Source organism: Toxorhynchites rutilus, chromosome 2, assembly GCF_029784135.1.
Source record: "Toxorhynchites rutilus septentrionalis strain SRP chromosome 2, ASM2978413v1, whole genome shotgun sequence".
In the NCBI taxonomy this organism is placed as follows: Eukaryota; Metazoa; Arthropoda; class Insecta; order Diptera; family Culicidae; genus Toxorhynchites; species Toxorhynchites rutilus.
In genome coordinates, this window is record NC_073745.1 from 155,329,631 (window position 1) to 155,337,105 (window position 7,475).

Genomic DNA, 7,475 nt, shown 5'->3' on the forward strand with positions numbered 1-7,475 from the left:
CATGGTTTCCCAAGAATCTAACAAGGCCTACCGATACCTCGCCTTCGTCTCATCCACGTCGAACGAAACGATCTCATTCGTGGAATCCGAACAAATGAAGCGTTCAAGTTTGCGCCAAAACGTGCGGTCCTTAATATGTTAAGCTGAGTGAATTAGGTTGTTTCAGTTTGTTTTGTTCAACTATATAATCAATAGCTAAACGTAGTTGAAAAAGCAGTTAAATAGGTTTGATCATCGAGTCGTTCAAAGATCATTACAATGTTTGGTTTCGTTCGTAGCTGAAATTCTTTAGGCTACGTTTAACGACGGATTCCAGTGAGAATCATATTGAAGACGAAATCAGTAATGTAAATGAATTGTGTTTCAATATTCAATTGCGTTAATCGCACGTGTTCATTTTAGGTTGTGCGAAATATTACTACAAATGTGTAGACCGCAATGCATTTTTCTAACAAGGACAAGACTGATTTTCTAATTTATGTTAGGGAAAAGCCTTGCGGTCTACACAATGTGGAAAATATTTGGTTGGGGAAAAAGAAATGTCGTATATTGTCAATATATGGCAACACTCAAACATATCTTGTGTTGTACTTATCGCATCGGGTCATACTATACGGCTATTTAAAGACGACAATCTATGCTACAAGTGTCGATTTGACAGTATTGTGATTGTCCTTTTCAGTCTCAAGTTATATCGCGTCAAAGATGGAGTCCACCAAGCAAGAAATTCGCCATATTTTACGTTTTTACTACCTGCAAGGCAAAACTGCAACCAAGGCGGCCGAAAAAATTCGAGTAATTTATGGACCCGATACTGTAACGATTCGCACAGCACAGCGTTGGTTTGATCGATTTCGTTCTGGTGTAGTGGCTGTCGAAGATACACCCCGTACTGGTAGTCCAATCGTCGTGGAAATCGATAAAATCGTTGAAATCATCCAAGTAGACCGGCATGTGAGCACTCGTTCGATTGGCCAGGAACTGGGTATAGACCATAAAACCGTTTGGAACCATTTGCAGAAGATTGGATTCCAAAAAAAGCTGGATGTATGGGTGCCACACGAGTTGACGCAAAAAAATCTTTTAGACCGAATCAACGCCTGCGATGCACTGCTGAAACGGAACGAACTCGACCCATTTTTGAAGAAGATGGTGACTGGTGATGAAAAGTGGATCACGTACGACAACCTAAAGCGAAAAAAGTCGTGGTCGAAGCGCGGTGAGCCGGCCCAAACCATCGCCAAGCCCGGATTGACGGCCAGGAAGGTTTTGCTGTGGGATTGGAAGGGAATCATCCACTATGAGCGGCTCAACTATGGCCAGACCCTCAACTCGGTTCTCTATTGTGAGCAGCTTGACCGCTTGAAGCAGGCGATTGACCAGAAGCGGACAGAAATGATCAATAGGAATGGTGTTGTTTTCCACCAGGACAACGCGCGGCCTCATACATCTTTGATGACCCGCCAGAAGCTACGGGAGCTCGGATGGGATGTCCTATTGCACCCACCGTATAGTCCGGATCTGGATCTGGAAGTGATTACCATCTCTTCCGGTCCATGCAAAACGCTCTTGGTGATACTTAGTTGGCCTCAAAAGAGTCTTGCGAAAACTGTCTGTCTGAGTTTTTTGCAAATAAGGAGGGGGAGTTTTAGGGGGGGGGGGGGCATAGTGAAGTTGCCTTCTAAATGGCAACAAGTTTGCGAACAAAACGGCGCATATTTAATAAAGCGTCAAATTTCGATCAGAAATACGACATTTCTTTTTCTCCAACCCTATATGAGGTACACCGGGGCAAGTTGAAACGATTTTTTGGAAGTTCAACTTGGAAGTTATCTTAAAAAATCACTAAACCACTAAATTGAAATCTGTTTGTAGCATATACAAGGTATAATAGATGACTTTCGATAAAAAATAGGGATTCACACTGGATGTTTCGAAAAATATTAATTTTGAAAATGTTTAGTTTTCATATGCATTTTTCCCGTTGTCTCGTAGATCGGGGTAAGTTGAAACACGGAACTATCATGAGTTTAATGTGCGGGTTTGCTTCTCGAACTATCTACAACTGATTTATGAAACACTAAATTGAAAGAATTACATATAAACATTTTGAAAAAAGGGTTTTGGTTTTGGTGAGATGTGGGGAAGTAGTTTAACCGTTTGAGTGCGGAGCAAATTTCGTTAGCATATGCCAAAAATGCGGATGAGTTCTGATATATTTAAAAAAATACTAAAAAGCTTAGATAACTGATTAGGTCACAAAAGTTGTATTAATATGAAAAAACACATCAAAAGTGAGTTTTATGAAATTTACTAACATAAACTTACTTATCTATACATAATTATTTTTTTTGAATAATGAAAAATAATATTTAAACAATTTCATTGAAAATTATGGTTTGCTGCACAAAGCGCGTGAAGTTCTATTTAAAAAATGTCCACGAAAGACGAAATCCTACGTTAAGAGGTGCGAAGTCAAAAACAATAACATAGAACAAGAAGAACGCTATCGCGCTCCCCGCACTTTTCGCATACAACAAGAGGAGCGCTATCGCGCTCCCCCTTATTCAAACGGTTAATACACACAAAATGGACACTACATACTAGGAATTAATATACGAAACAATAACATCAAGAATACCTTTTCAGACGATTTCATCTCAGAGTAGAGTCACTCGAAACGGTTACTAATGAGGTTTAAGGGATCATTCAAATATTCAAATATTACCTAACGCACTCAAAAAGAGGGGAGCTTATGGCTTGTGGAAACTTGTTTAGGAATAAATCCAACTAAATCTAAACATTTTTTATGCAAATAACCATTGATTACATGTTATGTCGGCAAGAGTAAGTCTAAAATAGTAAAAAAGTTGATGGGTCTGAGCCTAGGGGCACGGACGGGATCTTGACATAGGACTGTGATTGTGTGTAGTAATTGCATTTAAATTGAGTTTTTCATTGTTCAAAATCTGATTTTTTTTCTCTTTTGATACATCAAATGAATTCCCTGGAAAAACCGTTTCCTGTATGTACTTGTATTCTTTAAATGGGTTAGGTGACACAACGTGGTAGAATTCGGTACCACATTCTGTTCAAAAATGTACACAAAAATACCATTAAAGCCATTACTACCCTCTTCTTCTATTTATTCAATCATGCAGAAGAAGAAAAAGAGTCATCATGTATCATTTTTAAACACAAGTCTAAATAGTTAAGACCTAAGCAATCTATTATTACAAAAATATATTATAGATAAAAATAGCATTATCCTCTTCGTTACCACGTTGACCGGAACATTGTTTGAAATAACTTTATAGCCCCATTAGATCGCGACTACTCAAGCTATCATAATCTGATTTACGTGGGTATACCCTTTCGATCTTTTGAATCAGCAGCCATTTAAATTCATTTATTGCATTTTCACATAACCAAACAACATACTCGATATTATGACATCCTGGACCACAATTACACAAATTGTTAGTAGTGAGACCTACACGATAAAAACATGAATTGAGCACAAATTGATTGGACTGTACGTATAATATAAAATTAATGCCTATTATCGGTAAATGGAGAATAATTCATTTTACGCATCAACTCACATTATGAGCTAACGCCCGAATTTACGCAAACATATTGCTCGTTGCGTCGGGAAGGAAGCGAGTGGATAAAGTAATCGAGAGAAAACATACCCAATCAAATCGTCAAATTATAATTTTTTTTACTATATTCACTGTTCATGTTTCAAGCAAAAAATTGTGGATAAATTTCCTGTCTAATGATATATAACGCAACATATGTCGCAATAACTATTTTGAGTAATATGCGTTTGAAAACTCTTAATAAATCGTTACATTTTTCGTAGAGTGACGTAGAGATATAGAAATCGAAAACATAGTCCTATGTCAAAAACTGCGTTACGTAATACTTGGACGATCCCTAGTTGTAAAGTTAACAAATTTGACTTGTATCATGTATGTGTATTCATAAATTATCTAGCACATACTGAGGAACGAAATATGAATGATTCATATTTCTTAAGTTTATCATCATTCATTCATACAGCAATCATCGACAAATAACATCTGACATCTGCAGCAATGTTTAACAAATAGTCGATTTTCACTGGTTTCAACTTACCCCAGGGTTGGAAAAAACATGGGGTGAGTTTAAATGCTCAGAGCTGTACGGAAAAATATTTTTCAGTTTAGTTTTCAAAACCACTACACTTGATTATCCCTATTTGATTATCTGACGTGCGATTCTGGCGATATTTTTGAAAAAATCAGTGTTTTTGGACCGACTCAGTCAACGCGCAAAAATGTTTGATTTGGTTTCACGGAACAAGGAAGATTGAACAAAGGCGCGGATTGCATTAAGGGGGGACCCCTGTCTGGAAGGTCGGAAAATAATGAATTTTCATGGATTTTGTTCGGATGTTACGAATAAAGTGAAGTGTTCGGGTATTTTGATTATTGTTTAAGGTATATTTGAAGATGCATTTTCCATTTTTTGAGTGCAAGTATAATGATTATGACGCTGATGACAGCTGGATGCATAGATGCTGTCTGAAAATCGGCACCTTGCTGGTGGTATCGGTTCTGAAGCAACGGGGTGTCCTAGAACAAATTCCAATGAATATTTTGAAACTTTAGAACAATACCTAAAGCATTACATAGGGGTTTTTGAGAATTTGAAAAATTGCCAAAACGGCGGCCATTTTTGTTAAAAATTATATATTTTTCATGGAAAATCTCTAAACAGCGAATTTTAAAAAAATGAAAAAATGAAATATAAAAAAGGCTATGTATCGCCTTAGATAATCCGTTTTTACATGCTGATAAAAAATTTCAGCCAAATCGGTCGAGTAGATCCTGAGTTATCGATACCACCAGTGGAAATAACATGGTTTCGAGAAAAACATGTTTCAAAATTCGTACAGCAATACTATATCCCTTGAGGTGACGTCATACTTTTGGCTGTGACTTTCCAACGAAATCAAATATCGAAAAATCCTCCAAGAACAACATTTCTGAGGGCATAAGTTTCCCAAAAATGCAAAAAACATAAATTCATTTCAACTTGCCCCGGTGTATCTTATTGAACATTAGAAGCTCTATTTTCAACGCTATTTCAACATATTAACTATTGGTTATCTTATAATTATAATGCAATTACGTTACGTTAGATTTACTAGCAGATGGCGCAGCGAGTAAAATAATGATGGTTTGAAATTCGTTTGTTTTTTTCAGAAAAATCAAAAAAATTCTTCAAAACTTCTTCGGTTTCAAGTATTCTTTCTACGCTGAAAATTCTAGAAAATCGTCATTTTACATTGTTTCATTCATAACATATGTAACATATGAAGAACGGCTTGGTATGAGTGTTGTAATTTCCATTTTTTTCTCTAGGCAAACGGTGGGAGGAATATGTTGCACTTCCAAGAACTCAGATCCTTCTCGTATCGGCCGAACGGAATTCCTTACATAATCAATTGGCGAATTTAAGCTAAACTGACTTAGCTCATGCGACACCTACATTAGAGCTCAGAACCACAAAAGTGATGTTTGTTTAATCAACGCATTTAAAAGCAAGATTCAGTCGTGATTATTCATTTTATTTCTATTTAGATCCATTTGAATCTATAAATATCGTGAGTATATGGTAAGAAGGTTACAGTTTTGTATATTTACGATGATTTCAATTAAGGATGAAACGGATAGTGGTTTGGCCGAATAGCGGATTATAATTTACCACTGGTTAATTTTGAATACTGTTATAAAGCTCATACAGTTATGAATTGATTCGACAATTGTAGAGAGACCAGAGTGTTATGAGTTGATAATAGCTAATATTTTATATACACTCGACAAAAAATTAGAGGAACAGAGTGCGAGGTCGGTAATTTTAAGTGATTTTTGACATGCTGTAACTTCGTGAAAAATCTACGCATATAGATGGGATGTACATCATTTTGAAGCTACAACTGTTAGAATATTTTATCAACATATTTTTATCTTGGTGTGTGTAGGTGTAGTGGGCAACAATATCAGTAAGAAATGAAAAATCGATTTTTCTTTGTTTTTTTAAGAATATTTCGGACTAACATATTTTTTTGCAAATCAACTCAACAGCAAATCCAATTAACCTTATCAACCAGCTTTCATTTGGTTCCAAGAACGTTCCTGTAGGACCTTCCCATACAGAGATAAATAATTATTTAAATTCTTGCATCGATTTAAAAAAGTGCCAAAAAGAGGATTGTTATAGTGCTATACAAAATCCACTGTAATTCTGCAAATATCGCAGCAAGTTCTAATGTTTGTAGGAACATGTTTAGCCTAGTGTATTCCCTGAACATCTGTGAACGTTTCACATTGATTCGTTCAGTCGTTTTTTCTAGCCGATTGTTCAAAGTTTGGAGTAAATTAGAGGAGCATTTAAACGCAAATCGTAACAGAAGTAAATAATCCTACGCGCTTCAAAAACACGAATGAAATCCAAAATAAAACTGTAATCTGTAACTACAGATTCTTGGTTTAAAAAAGTCCAAAAATCTGTAGAAATACAAATTATTCTGCAGATATGGTAACCCTGCTTCAGACAATAAGAATGTGAACTTTGCTATAAAGCTTGCTAGCGTTGAGACAAAGTTCAAAAGTTATTCCATGGTTCGTAAACTGACTAAAAAGTCGATAGTCGATTGGAGATAAGAGTATGCAATTTTTGTGCGATTGTGTAGTTACGCTATTCGCCGCATTGGTGTCCGGTGCTCTGGTGGCACATATCATTTGTGAAGATAAAAGTACACTGTTTGATCGAAGCCAAATATTTGACACAAAAACATAAAATTTGATCAACGTGTACTCATTAAATATATTTGACACAAAACACAAAGAGCAAATACAGTGGAACCCCGATTATCCGCGGTACGGATTATCCGTGAAAGCTATCTTCATAGTCAATACATAGGCCTTTCCCGAGATTGTCAGTGGATAATAGGCAAATGCACTTTTGTTTTGGTCATGGCTTTCACGTAATCTGATCACTGATGTAAACGACCTGGTAGATGGATACGTTAATGATTTCTGTATTGATAAAACATAGTTTTCATGCTGAAACATCTTTTTTCCGTGTTTGGAACTCATTTTTCAGTCCTTTATTGTGTTATCCGTGATTTTCGTTATTCGCGGTGAGCTAACCAGACTATTCCGCGGATAATCGGGGTTCTACTGTATTTAGTTCTTGTACAGTACTTGTTCGCTAACTGGGCTAGAAAGACGATTGTGTCACATTTACCAGAAACCTACTCATTCGAAAGACAAATACCCGAATGCGACAGCTACTCGAGTTTAACATCTACCCGAACTGACACTTACCCGAAAGAAGGATATATTCGAATAATACGCAAATTTTATTATTAGGAAGTATTTGTATATTTATTTCTAATCAGTGTTATATAAAGATTATAT